The 23,700-nt window shown below is 37.7% G+C and overlaps 2 long non-coding RNA genes across 2 annotated transcripts in view; one reads left to right on the plus strand and one right to left on the minus strand.

The window, feature by feature from the left end:
- Nucleotides 1-23,700, plus strand: part of LOC119873011 — a 66,548-nt gene that overhangs the window by 4,788 nt on the left and 38,060 nt on the right. The window contains exon 2 of the long non-coding RNA XR_005362913.1: nucleotides 1,637-1,686. This is a non-coding gene — a long non-coding RNA (uncharacterized LOC119873011). The remainder of the gene's footprint in view (nucleotides 1-1,636; nucleotides 1,687-23,700) is intronic.
- Nucleotides 4,859-21,805, minus strand: LOC119873010. The gene is made up of 3 exons (XR_005362912.1): nucleotides 21,387-21,805; nucleotides 8,812-8,846; nucleotides 4,859-4,881 (listed from the first exon to the last, which is right to left on the minus strand). It is a non-coding gene; the product is annotated as an uncharacterized LOC119873010 (long non-coding RNA).

Here is a 23,700-nt window from a genome sequence, read left to right on the forward strand (position 1 = left end):
CCAGCTCAACGCTTTACTCTTCATTTCTTTCTACTTCTATTCTTATGCTCAGAAAGCAGACAAAGGAAATTTAGGAAAGAACTCTTTATTAAATCACATGAAGAAAATCATTCTGATTCTTCTCTGACTTTTCCTTTCCCCTTTATTTTAAAGGTAGTCAAAAAAGATCATACCAGCTCATACTTCAGAAGTTGGGTTGGAAAATCCCTTGAATTTATTTGCCTCTAAAGCCGGCCCCAGGAGTTCTGTAAATGATGTCCTGGTTAGCAGAACAGCATTGGTTAAGAGTGTGGACTTGGGGGCTGACAGTCTAGGTTCATTCATCACCTCTACGGGTCCTAGCTGTGAAGCTTAAACAAGTGATGTCCAGATTTCTTCATTAATAAAATATTATTAGTGGTGCCTAGCTCCTTTGTTATTAAAGAAAATTAAATGAAAGTACTTAGCATAATACCTGGTACATGGCAAAGAAACATTAGCCGTTGTTATCATAATACTCATGTCACCTACTATTCAGATATTCACAGGATATTAGTGAATATTAATAAGCAAGGATATGGGATCCCTGGGTGGCGCAGCGGTTTCACGCCTGCCTTTGGCCCAGGGCGCGATCCTGGAGACCCGGGATCGAATCCCACGTCGGGCTCCCGGTGCATGGAGCCTGCTTCTCCCTCTGCCTGTGTCTCTGCCTCTCTCTCTCTCTGTGTGAATATCATAAATAAATAAAAATTAAAAAAAAACAAGGATATTAGAGCAAGGAGGCCTTAGAAATCACATCATCTATCACCTCTAAGTAACTGCACACCTTCACATATGTACAGGATGCTGAAAATAGAAGTAGAAAGATCTAGATCCACGTGAAAGGAGACTGAAGACATCTCATCTAAGTCTTTTCTGATTCCCAATCTATAATGAGAGACTCAAGGTGATTCAGTGATTATTTTTCTTTGGCTCCAATCATCCAGATTCAGTGTTGGCCACATTGACAGCATTTCTTTGTGGGCTATATTTTATCGGAGCTCAGAATAAGCCAGCTCTGAGATATTGTTTTCCAGAGTGATTATATTTGAGCTTCAGTGGAGGATATGGAGTTATGTTTTTATTGTGTTGTTATCCATACCATAGGTGACTATTGATTATGTACCAAACAGTTGCACGTTTTGAGAATCTTTACCTCTAATCTTTGGATAACTGGAAGGTTCTGTTTGTCCCAAACTATCAAAGGCTACAGGATTTAGGAACTCTGAAGGGAGTTAGAATTATAAAGGCATAAATTGTCTGTGGAAATAGCCCTATGTCTGGTTTTTGGCTGCTAGAATTTAATAGAATTATCTCAGGTTAGCTGATAAATCTGTTCATAAGCATCATAGAGAAGGGGTGAATTTTCAGGATCTGACTTAAATATTCTGCAAATATTATGTACATACTCTGTGTCAGATATGTGTAATATATTTCTCTTTACCAATCTTTTTTCCGCATTCATCATAAGTATCTTAAGAGATGAAGTTTTTATTTCTCAGATAAAACCCCCCCTGAAGATCAGGATTATTCAGTGAGCAAATGACACAAGTGGGATTGGAACTTAGGTCTACCATCAGATCCTCTAATTTTTTCTCTCTGTTTCATCCTCCCACAGGACACGGATATGGGAACCTGGCTTTGGTTAATTGAGGGCAGCTTCTTCCAGTAAGTGATGAAACTGTATCTGTCAGAGTTGCTAATAAGTTTTCTACCCTGTTGGTTGATTGGACAAAAAGGATGAGATTCAAGGAGTCAGAAGTTAGTTTTTGACTCAGTAAAATTGTCCTGAGACAACATCAAGTGATATTACATGGATTTCTAAGAGAGTTTTGTTGTTAATAACAGAAATAATTTCCTAGAATTCATTTAACAAATATCTAATGAGTTCCTATTATGTGTTGTACATTATTCTAAGAAAAAATACAGTAATAAACAAAATTTAAAACCATCTCTACCTTTAGAATGCTTTTCATGTATTTTTTTCACATCATCAAATGCTGTTGCTTATAGATGACTATTTGAAAACCATTTTCACAATTACAGCTTCTTAGTACTTCTATTGCCTGCTATAAGGAAACTTTTATTAGGGAACTTTAAATCTCACCTGTTTACCACTTACTAATTATTGAATCAGGAACTAACAGACAGTAAGAGCTTTAGGCATTAAAGCAAGAGTAAACAGAATTTTATCTTGTGAGATTGTTAGGAGAAATAGGTCTTCTTCTTCTTCTTTTTAAATATATGCCATTATAAGATGAACATCTCAAATCTTATCTGTGGAGGTTTCTAGACATTGCCTTTCTTTTTCTTTGTTTTTGCATTTAAGTCTTTTGGAGCTGTCACTTTGCTAACTTTTCTTCCTGTCGTTGTTCTCCAGTTTAATCTTCAGATGATTTGTGTTTGCATGAGCTAAAATACTTACTGATCTCATTAAAAGTTCCTTACATGGTCTAGTACTCAGTAAAGCCAACTAGGTTTTAGTCCTAGAATCATTGTTTACTAGTGAAATAACATGGGACAAGCCACTTAAATTTTGGGGGGTCTGTTTTTTCTCATGTTTTTGTGTTTTCTTGGAAAATTTAAGAGAGAAAAGTTGACAAGGGATTTTTTTCAGATGCTCCCCCCACTAATATGGTATATTAATATATAGTTCAAAGACTTTTATTTAGATTTTTTTTGAGGTGTGAATTCTTTGAAACTAGATGATCATGCCTTTGATCTCATAAATATTGTCATATACATTTTTGAATCCACTATTGCTTTGAATAAGATATGTTTGGCAGTATTTTGGTTGGCTTAGGACAGAAGTAAGATAATGTAAGGAAAGATATCACTTACTTTAGCTATTTGCACTTGTAGATACACATGGGTACTTTTCTGTTTAGGAGAGCAAGAGGAAGTTGGTGTTAGGAGCAAGAGTAGGAGCTAGGTGTGTGAGAAGTAAAATGGGAAATGGCTCTCATTTGGTAGCTTGACTGGTTTCCAGCTTCTGTGGAGAGAGGGATTGGAGGCTGGTGTTTAGGAATAAAAGGAATTTTGTTGGGATCCAAATGCCAAAGCAAGGCATTATTAGAGGAGAAGCTGTTCTTAACTTTGTCAGGAGTTCAACAGTACTCGGAGATGCTAATACCTGGGAGCTTTGAGACATACTGAGGTCACACTTTAATGATAGATAGTGGCTGTCTAGTGATAATTTTAGAAAAGGTAAAGATTCTGTGAGCAACTCCTAGGGGCAATGCACAGGGACAAGTGTGAAGGTGAGGAGTTTGTTTGATAACTAGAGGCTGTATCTAACAGACTAGTTTGAGGGCAAAATGACATAGATTTTCAGGATTCTAAGGCATAATATGAAAGGCTAATTTTTTATTCAAATATTGGGAGATGGGATCCCTGGCTGGCGCAGCGGTTTGGCGCCTGCCTTTGGCCCAGGGCGCGATCCTGGAGACCTGGGATCGAATCCCACGTCGGGCTCCCGGTGCATGGAGCCTGCTTCTCTCTCTGCCTGTGTCTCTGCCTCTCTCTCTCTCTGTGACTATCATAAATAAATAAAAAAATTAAAAAAAAAAAACAAAAAAACCAGCCTAACCTATCTTCCAAAATGGCTTTATCATTTAAAAAAAAATATTGGGAGATTATGCTTTCATAAAAAGAGGCCACAAAAACAAGGATGAAACGGAACTTCTGCTCAGGGAAGATGGAATAGATATATATTTTTCCATTTCTCCCATTAGGTACAACTAAAATATTAGAACAAATGCCAAAGAACTCTTAAAGGTGGAGAGAAGAAGGCTAGGGACCTCAAGACTTAAGGAACAACATGGTGATGAATTCCTTGGGTTTTGACTTGTAGCTAAAGAAGCCAGCAATGTAGAAGTGCCAATGGTGCAGACTTCCCCCTTCCCTTATCCCTATGGACAATATTCTAGTCTCTCTAGCAACAAAACCAGGAAAGTGAAGCCTAAGAGGGCAGAATACTTGTAGATTCTATTCCTGCTAAACACCACAGAAAAATATATGTTCCACTCTTACCCCTATATGTACCAGCAAAGGTCAAGGGGAGAGTCTATACTTCAAGAACTCACCAGGCTGAAATGAGGAGCCCCCCTACCCCCTCCAACTCCTGCCAATGCACACCACTGGGGTAGTGTCAGGGACTTTTATCACTACCCAACAATCATGGGGCCACACCTTCCCACCATGGTGTCAGTAGAGAACATGTGAGGTACAATAATGCAGTACTCCTACTCCTCCTAGCCAGTATCAGTGGACACTTGGTGGGAGCTAGAACCTCCACCTCCATTCAGCTAGAGTGGCTTCAGAAAAAGTCATCTAGACCAGAGGTTTAAATGAGATTCAGAGTTTCATGATGTAATACCAAAATGTCCAGGTTTCTGCTGAAAGTTACTCTTCATAGCAAGATCAAGGATGGTTTCAAACTGAGTGACAAAAGCCAATCAGTAGATTCTAATATTGAGATATCAGAGATCTTAGAATACCGACAAGGAATTTAAAGCAGTCATCATATGGGTTTCTCGTGGGGAACCTATTTCTCCCTTTGCCTATGTCTTTGCCTCTCCCTCTGTGTCTCTCATGAATAAATAAATAAAATCTTTAAAAATAAATAAATAAGTCATCATTTTTTTGCAATGAGCAATTATAAACATGCTTGAAACAAATAAATATAAATATCATTAGCAAAGAGATAAAAGATTAAAAGAAGGGGATCCCTGGGTGGCTCAGTGGTTTAGCGCCTGCCTTTGGCCCAGGGCGCGATCCTGGAGTCCCGGGATTGGGTCCCACATCGGGACTCCCGGCGTGGAGCCTGCTTCTCCCTCCTCCTGTGTCTCTGCCTCTCTCTCTCTATCATAAATAAATAAATAAATAAATAAATAAATAAATAAATAAATCTTTTAAAAAAATTAAAAGAAGAATCAAAGGAAATTTCAAATATAAAATAAAAATACAGTAACGATAATAAAAAACTCAGTTGATAAACTTGATGGTAGAATGGAAGGGATAGAGGAAACAATTAGTAAGTTAAAAGATACAACAATAGAAATTATTGAATCTGAACCACAGAGAAAAAATAGACTAAAGTAAATTAAAAAAAAAAAAAAGGAACCTTGAGACCTGCATTACTATAACGAAAGATTTAACATTCATGTCATTGGAGTCCCATAAAGAAAGAAGAAAGAGGGTGGGGCTGAGGAAATAAATGATGATGGAAAACTCCCCAATTTAGAAAAAGACATAAACCTATACATTCAGGAGAACTAAGTGAATCCCAAACAGAATAAGCCCAAAGAAATTCATATAAGATATATAGTCAAATTTCTGAGAAGGCAAAGAAAAAAATTCTTAAGGGGACCTGAGTGGTTCAGTTGGTTTAGTGCCTACCTTCAGCTTAAGTCATGATCCAGGGTCCTGGGATTGAGCTCCGTGTTGAGCTCCCTGATCAGAGAGGAACCTGCTTATGCGACTCCCTCTGTGTATTCTCTCAATAAATAAATAAATAAATAAATAAATAAATAAATAAATACCATCTTTAAAAAAAAAAGAAAAAGAAAAAATCATGAAAGAAGTAATAGAGCCATGACATCTTGTTTATCAAGGAGGAACAATATGAATGATAGTGGGTTTCTCATCAGAAATCAGGGAGGCCAGAAGAGAGTGGTACAAAATTTTTCAAGTGTTAAAAAAAAAGTACCATATTTGATATCCAGAGAAAAACTGAAAGGGGAATCAGCACATTCTCAGATTCTAGAAAAGTAATAATTTGTCAAAAGAAAGAAGGAGAAGACGTAGTAGAAGAAGAACAATAACAAAGAAGAAGGAGAAGGAGGAGGAGAAAAGAAAAAACGAAGTTCTCCAAATAGAAAGGAAATGATGAAAAATAAAGAGATATTTTCCAATGTTTTAAAATGTAGAATTAAAACTGGAGATGTTCATTTTGCTGGCCTCGATGTCCTTATTTTTAAAGGTAGTGTTGGACTCTAAGGTCTCCTTTAAATTTATAAGTCAAAAATTTAAAGGTCTTCAAGATGATTTGGTAACTGTAACTAACAATTATTATTAAGCATTGATGGTATTTATATTTAAATTATAGCCACTTTATAAACCCTCTGGTTCAGATTGCCTCTATACTTCTTCATTTACCCAATGCCTACTCAAATTAGCTTTTCACAAAATAGATGTTCACTTAAGTTTTTATTGATGACTTCATCAATGGGTTAGTAATTTAGGGCAAGTGCTTCCCAAAACAAGTATCCATTCTTACATGCACATAAGATTTAAATGCCAGCTTTTAAAAATCTCTTCCTATGTGATAGCCCACCAGCTGTTTGAATGTAATTATGTGCTGTTTAAATGTTCCATATTAGAAGCTCATGTAATTCAACTAAATGTATTTTTAAATCACACCATTTTTAATTAATCTTAACAACTAAATAGCAAATATTATAAGCATCCATATTACAGAAGATAGGACTCTGGAGAAACCATCAAGCTGAAAACCAAATCTATAACGTTTTAGGAGGCTTAGAAATGCTTCCAGAGCTGGCAGTCCCCCAGTTGATTTTTCTCTGATTTTCAAAGTAAACTTTTTATTGTCCTAGGTATTTTTTAGTAAAATATATGCTGTGCAATTAATAAAGATGATGCAATGGGTGTCTGTCATGATTCTCAGACACGTGGTGGAATTGTAGAACTAGTGTCTATTTAGGAGACAAAGTTGACTTAGTTTGGCTTCACCTCTATCTGCCCTTTTGTTATGACAATGACTTTGTCTAGTTACCAAGAGATGCCATATGGTCTAAGGGTTAAGATTCAAGGCTATACTTAAAAAAGTATCCCCTAGCTCTCATGTGGTATCAACAGATTCTTTCTAGATAATGTTATAAAGCTTATTTATTTTTAGAGTTTAGAGAAGACATTAGAAGAAATTGTTCTGACAGCAGCAAGAATGGTCTACAAACTTTCTAGCAGTGTGGAAAAAAAATTACAAGAAAGTTGCCTGCACTACTTAAGTCTCCTTCAAGTCTTACTTGGTGGATCTTAGGGCAAGATGTTTTTTAACAGTTTTCTCTAAGTCAGCTCCTTAGCCCCTTGTGTCAAATGGCAGAACCTCAGCCACTCCCTTTTCTCTACTTCTTTCTAAAATGTCCTGGGGGATGGGGTGTGTGTGGGCCTAGCCACCTTTGTCAACTATCTTGACTTCCAGGTTTCTCTGCTCCAAGTACTTCTCTTGACTCTAATTTTAGCCAGTATTGGCTGCTGCTCTATTAGCCCACATTGACACTGCCTGCTGTCACCTTCTGAGCTACCAACTACCATTAGATAATCAGTCTCCCTGTCCATGGGCTGCTGATCATGGTGCAAACCTCAGTATTCTATAGTCATGACATACTATAAGTTAAATGATGTGACTAAATCCACTGTAAAGAGGAGAATTCCTAGGGCTGAGGAAAAAGAGCTACAGAACTTGATATTTGTTGTTGTTGATGTTGATTAGAGGCAGGTCTCATTTCAAATATCATAGTCCAAAAACTTCTCCAAACAAAATATTGATTGATCTCATGAAAATAAGAAAACCACAAAGAATCAGATACCATGGAGGTGTGTTATCTAATTCCATTTGCTACCATATGTGGCCTAAAGGTCTGACCTAGTCAGGACCATTGAACATATATTTTTTTTGAAGGGTAAAATCTCAAATTTTACAAAAGCCTGAGACTCTTTGTAAGCAGGGAAATAGTCTTTTCCTCCCTAAATTTTCTTACAGGTATCACAATATTACTACATAATACTGTTAATACTATTATATAAATATGATAAAATATCAACAAATATTAAAATTGTCATTTCTTTTTATAATCAGAAGGGTAAATAATATTTTCTAGGATAAATTCTAATCAAAGTGGGTTGGCCCTAATACATGCACTTTAATATTTATAGTGGCATTATCAACAATAGCCAATTATGGAAAGAATCTAAATGCCCATCAACTGATGAATGGAATTTAAATATATAAATCAGGTAAACATGATACTTCTTAGGTTGGATTGGGGCTGAAGTACCATTAAGGAATCTTAGGGTTCCATGGAACTTTGCTTGAAAGGCATTGAATATTAAGCTTTGGATGAGGACTAGGTAACTCCAAGATCCTTTCCTTTCTGAGAATTTACGAACAAAATAAAACTTTACACATAATTATTGAGTCACTCTCTAAACTTCACATCTGAATTTGAACAAGACGAATGATCTTATTCAGTCTGTTTCTTTCTTTCTCCTTTTCTTATGTCTTAATGGAGCTGAAGGTGACTAATGAGGCAATAATCAATCATGAAGTTTTTATTGAACTCCACCCCCTCGCCATTTACCACCGTCTTACTCCCTTATTACTAAGAAAAGGAACAAATGTGGCAAAGAGGTGAGGAATGAATGGGGACCCGTTTGACCACTAAAGCACTAGAGCTTGGCTTCCATACATTTTCAGAATTTTATTCCATGATCTGAAGTGTGTTTGCTATTGCCACAAATTTTATCCTGGAAAAGTATTTTGCATTACCTTTACTGCGGAATTTTGAAAGGTTTTTCTACTATGTCTTAAAGATTGAGGCTGAGTAAGGACTTTGTGCTCAAAGTGGAGGAAACCAACTCTTTTAAAACTTATTTTACCTAATGGCAGTCCTACAACTACTGTATTTCATTAAGTTGGCCTCCCAAAGGTCTTTATTTACTTCCAAATGTCATCTCTAAATTATATATCTTCAAAGAATCTCATCAGCTTACCTTCCCCAAAGCTCCATGGTGCCCGTTAAGTTGAACTATAATAAAAAAAAATGACAGACTGGAATTGGAATTTTATTTTCAGTTTGGATTAATTCAAAGTTCTCCTGAGAACATAAGAGTAGGTGAAATTGAAACCTCAGTACCTGCCAGTTGCTTTGTCAAGTTAAGGTTTAATTCTCCAGAGTGTGAATTGTTTCCTGCTTTTCCCCAAAGTAAAGCCAGTCTATAAGTTAAGTTTTTGAAATCCTGGGTGACCAATTTGTATCTTTATGAATCCTCAAGCATTTATGGATACATACAGCCATATTTTGTTATTTTACTAAAAGAAACCCTACTCTATGTCTTGGGAAACAAAAATTTTCCAAGTAGGAAATAATAAGAAACTGCTCTGTATTTATTGAATATGTTGATATTGTACTAGACATTGGGATATATCTCCTCCCAAATGATGATTAATTTCTTAAATTATTATTTTATTATAATTGGGGAATAAATATATAAATACATAGATTTTTAAAACTATATACCTTAGGTTTCTCTTGACATTGGCTTTAGTCAACTAGAAAAGGAACAGATTTATTTACAAACTGATAGAAGCTGATAAATGGGATTTCCATTCTAATGGAAAGAATTACTTAATAATTCTAAGAATTACTATTCTAAGAATTACTTTTTCTTCTCCCTATAAATCAGGTGTGTTGACTTGCATTCATTCACACACTTAGGATGACCCAGTGGCTTATCGTCCAATGGAGATTATTCGCATAACCTGGGCACTAATATTATAACTATTACCATTTAGGGAATGTCTATATGTGATTATTTGAGTGCATTATCTAATTAACTCTCACAATTATTATAGCAAATCCTATCATTTAACTTTATTTTACAGATGAGTAAGTAGAGGTTCAAGGGTCATAGTCTTACCCAAAGTGAGAAAACCAACAGTGTCAGAGCTAGCTCTGCTTGGTTCCAAAGCCCACATTCTTTCCACTGTGCTGGTCTGCCCACACTGCCATTCCCATGCCTTGTTGATTGTCAGGACCTCATGACTGAGCAAGTATGAGTGTTCCTCAATTAGTGTCTGCTACTGGAAGGCAAAATTCAGAAGGGATTCTATAACTTCTCAGTTGGGTCAGAAATGAGCCCAGGTTTGGGGTATTCCAGAGAGCAATCCTATGTTGCCTTGTGACCTGCAGAATAATCTGCTCTGAATGTTTTCTAGTGGTGGTAAGAACGCCAGGAACTACTCTATACCTAGAGTGTTTTTGGAAGAATTGGCTGGACATGCTTTGCTTGAGTTGGTTTAATCTCAGAGAACTCCGAGCCTAGGATGATGCATTGTCTTCCAGTCAAGGGATGGCATGATCTCCAGATTGCTCATAGAAGGCTGTTGGACACAATCGCTTCTCGGCCTTTTGGTTAAGTTCAAGTGTGGAAGGCTATTGGACACAACTACTTGTAAGGGCTAATGTTTAATGTGTGGGAAGGAATGTTGCAAAGTGGACTCATCAGCACCTGCTAGTGAAATTCTGTGTTTCAAAACAAGAAAATATTTCCACATTGACACAACAGGGATTTTGTTTCTGAATTTTGTAGAATTTATCGGTTTAAATTAGTACAATTAGTGCAAGTTATTCTTTATGGATGGGCCTTAGTTCATGAGTTATTTGGTTCCTAATGAGCTTTCTTTAAGTGATCAGAGAGATAGATGTTGCTTTGTGTGAATTTGCATCCTTGCCAGTCAATATAGCAAATTGCCCCCATCATTCACTATGGTGGCAAGTAGGCAGGAAATAGAAGAATGGATAGGAAAAAGACTGGATAGGAAAAAATATATCGAGGAGTAGGGTTTTCCAAGTTCTGATGTTGAAAGTTGCCTTTCCACTAGGACTGAAGCCTAGTGGAAATCAATTAAAACTATGCATGACTGAATCCTGTCCCCACCCTCAAATTAGAAGGAATTTATATCTTAGCTATAATTAAAATTCCATCTAAAAAAAAGGAAAAAAAAGAGAAAATACTAAGAACTTCATCTGAGATTTCAGGATATTGTTATTACTGTTCTCTCCTAACTTTTACTGGATTTCCCCATTGGGTTGTATTTATCTTTTGATATTCCTCTTATCATGCTGGAAAACCATAGAGGTGCTATCATGGGGATATATTAAAGAAAGGGACAATTTAAATGTAGTTCATGTAACATCACTAGCTTTACTAGTTATTAGTAGTTATTAGATTTGTCCAAAATCAGTTAACTCTTTCAGGAAAAAAGATGTGTGAGTGCCTCTTTATAACTTCTTAAGTTCTTAAGTATTTGACCTCCAAAGATCCTTCCAGAATTAACTTTTTGAAAAATATAAATCCCCCTCTCTTCTATTCATTCCCACTTTAGCTCAATTGCAATGGAATACTTACTATTATTGAATCTGCCATTTAATTCATGCCTTGTGTCTATGCTCATGGTAACACTTACATAAATTCTTCTAACCCTTAAGTGCTAAAGTGCTACTTTCTCTGAGAGGGCTTCTTTGATATTCAGTCAAAAGTAAATACTCTCTCATTTGGATTCTTCCATCAAATTAAGTGTACATGATGTCACCCTCCTGCATTTGGGATAGTTATGTTATATGTTGGTCTTCCTCACAGATTGTAAACTCCTTGAAGCCAGTCATTTCTGTGTGACTATAGGCTCCCAACACATTTCTGCTAGTTTTAAGTGAGACAAAAAGACAAAGGCAAAATGTAGAATAATTGATTAGAAAGTGAAACCCAGAGTTTTTGGCTTAGGTGTGAAAGAACTTTGTAGAAGAAACACAGACAGCATTGCTTTTTTTCTATTTCCTTGAAAATCCAGATTTCCTCTTCTCCATTTGCTTTCCAAAAATAAATGTTGAGAAGCTTTTTCTTTGTGAATAAAATTTAATTATGTCCTGGTAATTTGTTGGAAGAGGCAAGAGTTTACTGGGTCTCCTGATACTGCATAGTATTTGGGTCCCTTGTGCAATCACACTCAGGGCCCCAGTATGACACCATTGTGCTCCTAGATAATTGGATCCATGTTCAGAGTTTGATATACTTGCCCAGGGAGGATTGGCTTAAAGGGAGAGGCAAAGTTTAAAACAGTAAAAGTGGAAGGAGTAAATTAGAAGGACAGTTTTTTTTTTTTTTTTTAAAGTTGTTAATTGAATCATTAAAAATGCCATTTTGGAACAGGGCAGGTAGTGTGTATTAATTGCAAGCATTAAAAGAGCAATAAATGTTACAGCACCTCTTTTAGTCATGACTGTTGAGAGCTGTTAACAGAATTTCACAAGTGGGAGAGTCCACCCACATGTATTTGGTGATCATTTGCATGCTTGCTATGTGCCTGGTATTGTCTCAGGCTTGAAGAAACCTTATCCTAAAAAAGCTGAGATCTGTTGTGGGACACAAATCAAACAGTTAAGGGGTGTACCTAGAACTCTGGAGGCCCAGAAGAAGCAAAATAATTCTCCCCAAAGAAATCTGGGAAGTCTTCCCTTGGAGTTGATATCTAATGTTTATATTGAAGGATGGATTTACTTGGCAAAAAAACAAAACAAAACTTGAGCAGGGCATTTCATGCAGTGGCTGCAGATGATGCACATGTGCATTCAATAGTGAATGATCCAGTGCAGTTAGATGCAGGGTTAGGTGGTGGTATTTCCTGAAAAGTGAAGCTGGGAATGTACAGTAGGGAGTAGTGGTAAAGGGTTTTCTGTGCCATGATAAGAAATCTGAACATGATTACAGGAGTAATCTGACCATATGCCTTCATATCTTATAAGGACTTTTTGTCATATTAGTTATTTTCATTATTTTAGTCACCTGGGACTGAATTCACAAGCATGAAAGCAGCTGCCTAAATCAAAAGGAAATGTCAATGCTTGAAGGCTAGAGCTACCATCAACTAAATAACTAGCAGAATTGGTGAGGGTGAAATCATTCAAATCCTGTCCCTGAGTGGGTTTGCCATTCTCTTCTACTTTTCCCCAGGAGTACAAATTGTAAACTTTCAGGGAAATTATCTCTGCAATTAAAACGAGAGAGTCAGCTAGTGCTAAATTATTTAAACCTGAATAATTGCTTGATCACTCGTAATTGTGGACTTTGGGAACTTTTACTGAGTTAAACTTAAGGACTCTGAAAGGTCATGAAGATTCCCTGAAGTTTTTCCCACTTTCGAGCCTTTTGGGTCTTTATAGCTGCAAGTCCTAAGTGGGTGAAGAGCAATGACTGCTATTTGGGGGCTGACGAGAATACATCTAAGATGTAATAATGGAAGCTGTGTGAGGCTCTTAATTTCCTCTCTTCCTCTGGAAACAGGCCACATCTCTTACCACATTGAATTGACGGGCTGGGAATGAACAGCTCAATTAACAACTCCAACCTCCAGTGGGAGATCAGTAACTTTTCAAAGAATCTTTGTTCAATGTCTCCTCCCCTCCCCCCAGCCCTTTGGCTAAACAGACAAAAACTAAAATTCATTTTCCCCTTCCTTTGTATCTGTCTTCACGGGTCTTTTTGTATGTCATCTATTGCTCGTAATGTGGTCTGTATCTTGAGATTCTATTAGGAAGAACAGGAGGATTTGGGCAGGGTTAGAAGTTGTCTCTCTTGACTTCTCCATTTCAGCTTTACTTGAGAAATCATAGATGCAGGTGCGGAGCCGAGAAACAATATTAAGAGTTTAACTTTAGCCTGCCTTTCCCTTTAGACCTCCTGTCCGTCCCTAAGGAGATGAGAAAGTGTGAATTTTGAGACTCTTTCTAGCCCAATCCCTTACCTAATTGGTGCCGAGATGAAATTATGGTAAACAAACAAAACACAACTCTGATGATAAAACTATATTTTTTGAATGTAAGACATTTAAATAAAAAAAAATTAAACCCACCAGGTGCAAAATTGATGGGGAAAGCATCCTAAAAAAGACACCATAATGACTGTAGGGTGTGTACAAGAGAAGTAACTAATCCCAAAACATTCCCTCTCTCTCTTTTTTATCTTGTTAAAGGCTCAAAAGAGGTGGGGAATTAAGCTTTCTCCACAGGCTGAGTTAGATAGAGTAGGGAAGCTGAGGAGGAGGCAATGGGTTGGCTTTGGAGAGTGTGCTCCTTATTTTTCTATAACCTGTGTGTGTGTGTGTGTGTGTGTGTGTGTGTGTGTGTGTGTGGTTGTGGTTGTACTATTTGAGTTATGTCTGTTTCCTACAGTTCCTAGGTCAGAGGGCTTAAGTTGTACTTATATGATATTGTTTTGACCAAGTTGTACTTAAATGATATTACTTTTGTGGTGATTACACCTTTTAGTGGATTGTAAAGTATCTAAAAATTATTATTATAAGTCTCATCTTACTGCCAAGATTAAATTTACAACCAACACCCTAATCAATTCAATTCAGCAAGCATTTATTGAGGACCTCCTTTTTTACTGGTGCTGCTTTTAGACCAGTGAATAAGAAAAAGGCCTCACCTGTAAGGAGATCAAGTCTCCTCAAGGGTGAATTATCCAAAAGAGCTTAACTAAATGTTACTAACTCTATAGGTGTTTGGGGAACATGGATCCTAGAAGGTATTTTTGGTTTTCTTTTGAGGATGGTAATATTTTTTATGGAGGGCGGAGCAAACCTAACTACTGGATGACATGTGCTGAGTGACAACTACAAGTTAATTTTAACACTAAGTTAATATTAGTTTTAAAAGAACACCATGGCTTCCTAATATAGAAATTGGGGTCATCCTTGTACAATAAAACTTTCCCTCTAATTATCTTAAGTTTAGTGACTGGGACATGCAAATTAAACTGATTAACAACAGGAGAAAAGTTTATTTGTGCGCATATGGAAGCTTACAAAAGAAGTAGCTCTTTAAATAGTTAAAGTTAAGGGCTTAGCAGGGGAAATTTAATAGGGGAAAGTGGGAGGGGGAGAAAAGACTTCTATGGGAAGAATGAATAGATTTCTTTAGGAACGACAAATGAGTTTTAAGGAGAACAACTAGGAGATAAGAAACTTTGTGATGATGTTTGTCCATGCAGATGTGAATGGTCTTTCCATCTTCTTCAGGGCTATAAAACTCTCTAGAGTGAGGGATTTATGGCAGGTTTACTGTCCTTCTTCCTCCCAGAAGTAGACTCAACACGAAAAGATAATTTATGGCAGCCTCATTTCCCAGAAGTTGCTGCTTTTAGTCAGATAAGGGAAGTTCTGAGAAAGCTTCTTTCTGTATCTATTGAGTCTCAAATATCTTCAGTTTAAAATAATCTTCATATTAATTATGAGCTTCCAGGTGAGTCCCCACAATAGGAAGAAAAGATTTTCCTTTGTTGTTGTATTTTGTTTGTTGGCAATTGAGGGTGGGATTCTTTCCAAGGAGAGGCTTGATTTTATTTTGGGATGTAAAGTAGTGAGCATGTTAGATTTTGAAGATTAATCCCTTCAAATGTAGTCTGAACTTGCTATGGGTTGGGTAAATGGCTCTTCACTAGACTTAATGGTAATTATGAGTGTTTGGAATGAATAGGCTCCAGGAGGAGAATGAGGAGTTCAACAGAGAGGAGCTAGAGGCTCAATAATGTGGCAGAAATGAAGCTTAAGGGAAGGAGGAGATGGCCAGGAAAATCATTCTGGAATAGCTGAGGGACCCTGAGAACGCTGATACCTGGTATCAATGTCGATTATTTAGATTTAAATTCTTGGCTGGGATATTCTTGTGGGGAAGGGACATAAATTTTCCATCCACCTTCCCAACTGTCTGACTACCTTCTATGTATAAGATTGATTTCATGGATTATCAATATGTACGTTCTGAGATATTGAGAGAGAAATAAGGCTAATTTTCATTAATATATTTTTCACTTGCCAATATGAAAATTTGTAGACATATAGGGAAACTGGGGAACCCCTATCGGCAAAATGAGGTTATTGTAGAAGTCCCAGGTGAAGTGGAAAGTGGAAATACGAGTAATACAAGTGGAAAGATGTGGGCAGATTCTGACAGTGTTTCAGTGCTTAAATTGGTGCAATTTGCTGGTGGAATAGGTTAGGGCATGAGGGAAAGTGGGGATCTGACAATTGTGCAGCTGGACTGGTGATTGGAGGTGCATCTACTAAGAAAGGTAAGATTCCTTTCATCCTTGGGACTTGGCACCCTCCCTGAAAATATGGGAAGGAGGAAAAGGCAGCTGGTCTTTCACACTGTTGTTCCTTCAGCCCAGCCAGCCTACTTCTGCCCAGAAAGCTCCCATGCCTGCAGTTCACAATGAAAGATGGTGAAAAGGGCAGGAAGACAGTTGTGTGTGGAGTCATGGGGTTAAAAGGAGGAAAAGTGGGTTTTGTTTTTTTTCTTTCTTTCAGAAAGCTCAGTCAATGTGACTTGGAGAGAGCCTGAAGCCAATGCCTTGAGTGAAAAGGTGACATTTCTGCTCAGGCTCTTTTCTGAGATAGCAGGCAATTTTAGTCAGATTCCCACCTGGCTTTTGCCTGTCACTTTATCCTCAGGCACAATCTTAATCTCACATTGTTCAAGCCAGTCAGTCACTGTCACTTCTCTTTGTTTCAGCAAGGTATTTTTGCAGGGCTTTCTGGTTTTCTTCAAAATCTTTTCAAGGACGATGTGCTGTTATAAGCGTGGCTGAAGGAAGTATAAATGCTTGATTCTGAGGCCAGTCTTGTCTTAGGCTTTCTAAATGGGAAATACAGTTATTTGGACATATGGATTATCTTTTATATGATACCTTGAATAAAAAAAGAGCCAATCATTTTGCAAAAACCTACTAATAATGTGGCCAGTTTCTAGCGCTATGCCTTCCCATATTCCTCCTCACCCCTCCTTCCCATAAATCCTTGGTCCCCTTCAGAGGGCCTGGGAATTGCTCTCCATAACCTCTCCAGACTCATTTCCTATTTTCCCTCTGAAATTACTTTGCTCACCTCCAAATTCAGCCCACTGGCCTTGGAAGTGGATTCTTAAAATCAATTTTTAAATTTTAGAATAGTGTGAGATTGGCAGGAAAGTTGCAAAGGCTTTGTACAGAGTTTCCACATACCCTTCATGCAGGTCCCCTATTCTTTACATTTTACATTACTGTCATTCCTTTGTCATTCTGAGAAATGAACTAATGTTAGTTCATTACTATGAACTAAACTCTACATATTCTTTGGATTTCACTAGTTTTTAGAACAATATTCTTTATCCATCAAACATACCACATGACAGTTAGTCATGTCTTAGACAACTCTTGGCTCTGACAGTTTCTTAGCTCTCCTTGTTTTTGATGACCTTGACCATCTGGAGGAACATTGGTCAGATATTTTGTAGAATGTACCTCAATTTGGATTTTTCTAATGTATTTCTCATTATTAGGTTGGGGTTATAGGTCTTTGGAAGGAAGGTCACAGAGGTAAAGTGCCATTTTTTGCCACATAATATCAAGGGCATGTACCATCACGTGACTTATCCTTGTTTTTTTAATTATTATTTTTATTTTAGTTCAGTTTGCCAACATATAGCATATCACCCAGTGCTCATCCCATCAAGTGCCCCCCTCACTGCCCGTCACCCAGTCATCCCATCCTCCCGCCCTACTCCCTTTCCACTACGCTTTGTTTGTTTCCCAGAGTTAGGGGTCTCTCATGTTCTGTCTCCCTCTCTGATATTTCCCATTCATTTTCTCTCCTTTCCCCTTTATTCCCTGTCACTATTTTTTATATTCCCCAAATGAATGAGACCATATAATGTTTGCCCTTCTCCGATTGACTTAATTCACTCAGAATAATACCCTCCAGTTCCATCCACGTCGAAGCAAATGGTGGGGATTTGTTGTTTCTAATGGCTGAGGAATATTCCATTGTATACATAGACCACAGCTTCTTTATCCATTCATCTTTCGATGGACACCGAGGCTCCTTCCACAGTTTGGCTATTGTGGACATTGCTGCTAGAAACATCAGGGTGCAGGTGTCCTGCTGTTTCACTGCATGTGTATCTTTGGGGTAAATCCCCTGCAGTGCAATTGCTGGGTCGTAGGGCAGGTCTATTTTTAACTCTTTGAGGAACCTCCACACAGTTTTCCAGAGTGGCTGCACCAGTTCACATTCCCACCAACAGTGCAAGAGGGTTCCCCTCTCTCCACATCCTCTCCAACACTTGGTGTTTCTGTCTTGTTCATTTTCCCCATTCTCACTGGTGTGAGGTGGTATCTCATTGTGGTTTTGATTTGTATTTCCCTGATGGCAAGTGATGCTGAGCATTTTCTCATGTGTTTGTTGGCCATGTCTATGTCTTTCTCTGTGAAATTTCTGTTCATATGACTTATCCTTGTTGAAGTTAACCTTTGCACCTGACCAAGGTGGCTGTTGGTTCACTTTATCCACTGTAATGTTCCTTTTTTGTTTTACCCTTTCTATATTCTGTTCTTTTGAAGTAAGTCACTAGTTGCATCCACACTCAAAGAAAGTGGTAAGGGAATTAGGCTCCACTTCTTGGAGGGGAGAGTATTCTAGGGGGTCAAAATATGTCACCCCAAAATATGGCACTTTGGCAGATGGGTTATCTTGCGGTAGGGGCATTTGGGATTCAACAGATGCAGAAAGAAGCTACCTAGTTCTTACTTTATATCTGAACTAAAAGAAGAAACTTCTAGGGAGTGAGGACTGCCATAAATTTCCTCTCTTGGGGAAGTTTTACAGCCATGAAGAAGACAGGAATTTGGTAACAAGACGAACCTGCAAAAGCAGCCCTTATCTTCCATTGGTTCCCCCACTGGTTTACTTTACCAGAGTTTGTCACTCTTGGAAACCTAAAACCCTTTTCCTTTGTCTTGCCACTTCTCTCTACAAGTATTTTTCTTTGCTAGTAAGCTACATAAGCCCAAATTCTAACCATCCCTGGAGTTACTCATCCCTGAGCTTCTCTCCTGTGCATGCTCACTCCATGTGTTAATAAACTTTTGTTCCTGGGCCGCGTGGGTGGCTAAGTGGTTGTGCATTTGCCTTCAGCTCAGGTCATGAACCTGGGGTCCTGGGATCAAGTCCCACATCGGGCTCCTCACAGGGACCTTGCCTTTCCCTCTGCCTATGTCTCTCCCTCTCTCTGTGTCTCTCATGAATAAATAAATAAAATCTTTAAAAATAAACCAAAACCAAAACCAAAACCAACTTCTGTTCCTTTTTCTCATGTTCACCTTTTTTTTTTTTTTCATTCTAATTTATGTGGACTCAGGAAAGAACTTGGGAGAGCAGAGGACTTTTTCCACCCCTACAGTTTCTACTGTATTTTATTATTTAGAATTCTTCTGTTAGAAAGGTTTGTCTCTTCTACATTTATTTATTTAATTATTTATTTAAATCACTGGACCTGATCTTTATCCCCCTGCCTAGTCTCTCCTGTTAGGCTGGATTTTTTCAGCCTACATCCGGATTCCCAAGTCTGCTTTCCTTTGGATACTGTCTCTGTCATCAATTCTCTGTTGTCTCCAGACCCTTCCATACTTATTTTTTGGGAGGAAGATAGAGGACAGAGGGGGTCCATAAGCAAGAAAGGGAAGTGTCACATTGTGGGGTTAAAAGGTATGGAGAGAAGAGACTATGGCTGGACTTAAGATGAGTTAGCTGATGGAAGATGCAGTGGATGCAGGAAATTAGAGCAAGAGGTGACTATAAGAATATATTTCTCCAGGGCAGTCCGGTGGCTCAGCGGTTTAGCCTGCCTTCGGCCTGGGGCGTGACCTTGCGGGCCTGGGATCGAATCCCACATCGGGCTTCCTGCATGGAGCCTGCTTCTCCCTCTGCCTGTGTCTCTGCCTCTCTTTCTCTCTGTGTCTCTCATGAATAAATAAGTAAAATCTTAAAAAAAAAAGAATATATGTTTCTGGAGAACTGGCAGAAAACGTGGAAAGAACGCTGGAATTTCCACACTTTAAGGTAAAAGGTGATTCTGGGAGAATTCTGTGGGCATTTGGGTGGCGAACATCTAGGTCACATTTAAGGATAAGGAAATAGAATCATCGGGGCCTTAGAGATCAACCTATGGAGTTCCTAGAGATAAAGAATCCCTGGACCTTGAGTTTTAATGGATTGCCTAAGGTCAAAGTTATCCCCAGAAGAGCTCGAATTAGAAGTGAGCCTTCCTGATTCCCCACCTAATTCTTATTCCAGGATGCTGCAGCTGTTGCCTCGGAAGCTGATTCAGATACTAATAGAGTGAGGCTTTCCACTCCCTTGGGAAGTTTGAGGCTATAACGAGAAATAGCCTCAACGGGATATGAACAACTTAGAGAGGCCAAATTCCCTTTTTGGTGATTTAAATGTTAATACCTTGGCACTTCTCCAGGCAAGTGGGAGATTTGGAGGCAGCTCAGGAGCTATGCCTATTCTAGGAACCCCAAGTCCCTGTTGTCGGTTAAGGGACTCTTTACAGTCCTTGAAGACAAGATTAGAGGCTTATAAGAGATTCCTAATGGAATCCGGGCATCCTTTCATCTTGTGTCAATGGCAATATTTCTTTCCTTCTTCCTAGGCCAGTTGAGGCATCCAGTAAGCTACTGTACCTGACATGCTTCTATTAAAAATCTAGACCTTTCTTTTGGAAGCAGCTAGTTACTCTAGCATGGATGCACTTTGGACAGTTGCAAGGTTGACTTTTGTGTGTGTGTGTTTCTCTGCCAGAGCCTCCCCTGCTCCACTTCTTCAGCAAACTTAGCTGCTGCTGTTTTGACACCCAGCTACTTAACAGCCAAAACTCCAAGGGGGAAACAAAGCTGAGCAGTTAGATGTTTGGTGACTTAGTTTACTTTCCAGCAAGCATCTAGGAGGTTGGAACGTCTGGATTGTTTGGTTAAAACCTTCAGTTTTCATCTGGTTAGGTGATATGTATACTTGTTATGCCTTATCTATTTGGGGGTGTTTGCCAAGCCTTGATCCTGGCTGAGAGCAAGCCACCAATCAACCAAAGGTGGCAATAAACTTTTGCAAAAGAACACTTGGAAAGTACTAAGAAATAGAAGGAAGGAAGTAAAAAGTTCTAATTTTTCTATTATCAAATATAGTAACTATTTTTACACTTCAGTGATATTTTCATCTTGTTATCTTTTCTCCCTATAGGGTCTTATTAGAACATTGTTCTTACAAACACATTATACATCTCAGATTTGTATTTTGTTTCCTTACACAACAAATCAGCATTTCACATGCTAATAAAATACTAAAATACTCTTTTAATTATTGTATTAGTTATATGGCTACATCATAACCTACTTAATCTATTCTCTACCACTATTTGTTATTTAGATGGTTTCTGATATTTAACTGTATAAATAGCTTTTTTCTTAAGCTTTTTTCAGATTTTGGAACTTTTATGTGAATAATCACCCAGAATTAAAATTGGCTATTGACTTTTAAAAGGTTTCAGTAGACCACATCTTAAAGAGATTCTTGTCTTCTGGATTTTTCCCACAAGGTCAAAATCAATACCCAAGTTTTTTTTTTTTTTTTTAATACCCAAGTTTTGATAGTGATTTGCAAACACTTAGTACCACAACTTTAAAAAGATACTTACATATTTTATCTTTTAAACTGCTTTTGTCTGCTTCAAAGAAAATTATCATGTAAGAAGTGATTTCCATATATATTTGCCATCCAAGGCATATATAATGAAGTACATCTTCATCCTCTGTGTTTTCACAAATTAGCAAGATGGGTCAAATAACTCAAAGTCAGGATTTGGGTACATCCACTTGAGCTGTATGTTTTTCTGGTTCTATTAGATTGGAAAGAAATCCAGACAGAGTGGGAAGTAGGGGTTCAAGATTGAGCTAAATTCTTTAGGGACAACCAAAATTTAAGGTTGGGGAACCAGGTTTGTTGTCAGGTCAAAAGGGCAAGAGGACAGTGATGGCTCCAAGATATCTCTATCAAAGATAATTAAACCAGGAGGATATTTTGTATTTCAATTTTAAAGTGCAGAGACAGGACAGTTTCAGGGTTGTACAATGGGTTGGTGATGTCACATAGGATCTAAATTCTTTCTAACTTATTACTCTATGATAACCAGCATGGTAGCTTTGTTTTTGTGCTTGTCTACGCATGGTCACAAGATCACATCACATTCTTTCCAAAAGGAGTCCAAAGGGGTCCCAAAGCTTTCAAAGACATCTACAGGCAGGAAGAAAGAAAAATTTCTTATCAGATGTCTCTCTTTCTTAAATCACAGAGTAAAATATTTTCTAGAAGCTCTTAGCTGACTTGCCCTCAGATGCCACTGGACAGAAATGGATTGTGTATATACATCTGAGCCAACACTGGCAATATAAAATTGACAATCAGATTTCAGTCCCTGGGGAAGGGAAAATAATCTTTTCTGAGCACTTTACTACCTATTTCTTGAACAAAAGCACAGTTCTTTTAGCAAGGAAGTAGGGTGGATTTGCTACGGATATAGAGAAAAACACATACTACAGCCAGTATTTCGGTTTGAGGAGGAGACCAGGTAGTTTCTTTCTACTGTTTTTGAATATACATATATATAGAATTCATTCTTAAATTTTGAACTTCTTCTCTTTTGGAATAATTTTGTGTGTGGGGGAGGGAAAAAGGTGATGAAAATTATGAAGGCTAAAGTTATTCTAAAACCACTCCTAGTTCCTCTACAGAAAGATGGGGAAATAAGCACAATATTCAAGGTAGGTTAAGTGAAGTGGGAAAGGAATAGACTTTGAAGCAAAATAAGGAAGTTAGAGGTATTTTCTATGAACTATGTTGGGGATACATAACTTAAAAGGTCTATCTTCTGAAGTATGCCGGCTCAGACTGGTAAAGAAAATTCAGAGTCAGAGCAGCTAGTAAACTACCAACAAGACTGAAGAAGATTCATTTGATTTTTTCTAGGTTGTTCGAAATATTGGAATTAGTTAATGGAGCCATAGGAGTGTGGGCTGCTGGGATGGAAATCATCAAATCCATAGGCTTCCAATTCTCTTTCCTGTTTCATGTCCCACTAAATTCCATAGGAAGGCTTTAATGTTACACAACAGCTGAAGAAATCGGGTTTACTGTAAGGGATGCTCCTGTTTGCTCCTCCAAGATTAGACAGTGTCTCCTCTGGCAAGCTTGTCTTGATTTTCAAGGTGGTGATTGGTTCTCTTTCTGTGGGACCTCTTGGCAACCTGTGTAATCTCACCCCTCTGGGTACACTTGTTACCCATATTTCTATAGCTTGTGGTTTAGTGCAAGAAAGACATGGTAGTTACTATATGAGTAATGGAGATTGAATTAACACTTGCATGAAATTAAATAAATGAAAGAATGAATTAAATAATGATAGTATGAAAAAAAGAAATTCCTTTTGATCTTTTGGAAGAGTCAGGGTAATCAGCATAGAAGATTGAAAAAATATACATATACAATAGCTTTTCTTGAACATTCTTCTTTTATCTCTTGTAATCCTATTTAAACAAATCCTTTATTTCTAGTGCAGTAGAACTTCACTGAGCCTTGAAATTAACAGCTAAGTATTCAAAAAAATAAAAATAAAAGGGACAGATTGTGTTATCAGATTTGTGCCCTGAAACCAACCATCCCCTGCCTCTTCTGTACAGTTATAAAGACCTAAATATGTTTGGAAAGAGCCTGTTTACTCAATCTGCTTGCTATTAAAGATGGAAGTCTGGAATTTGACCTTTCTTGTTTAAACACATTTTATTGGAATATGTTTGCCTTTTTAATCTCAATAATGAATAAGATAAGTTTTGAATGTGAATTGCTAAAAAAAAGCCTCAGAAACCTCAAATGAGATTGTATTTCATATATTAGATATTCCCAGAATCCTAGCACATGCTAATATTTATTAATAGCATTATCGTACAACTAATGTC

Source organism: Canis lupus, chromosome 8 (assembly GCF_011100685.1).
Source record: "Canis lupus familiaris isolate Mischka breed German Shepherd chromosome 8, alternate assembly UU_Cfam_GSD_1.0, whole genome shotgun sequence".
NCBI lineage: Eukaryota > Metazoa > Chordata > Mammalia > Carnivora > Canidae > Canis > Canis lupus.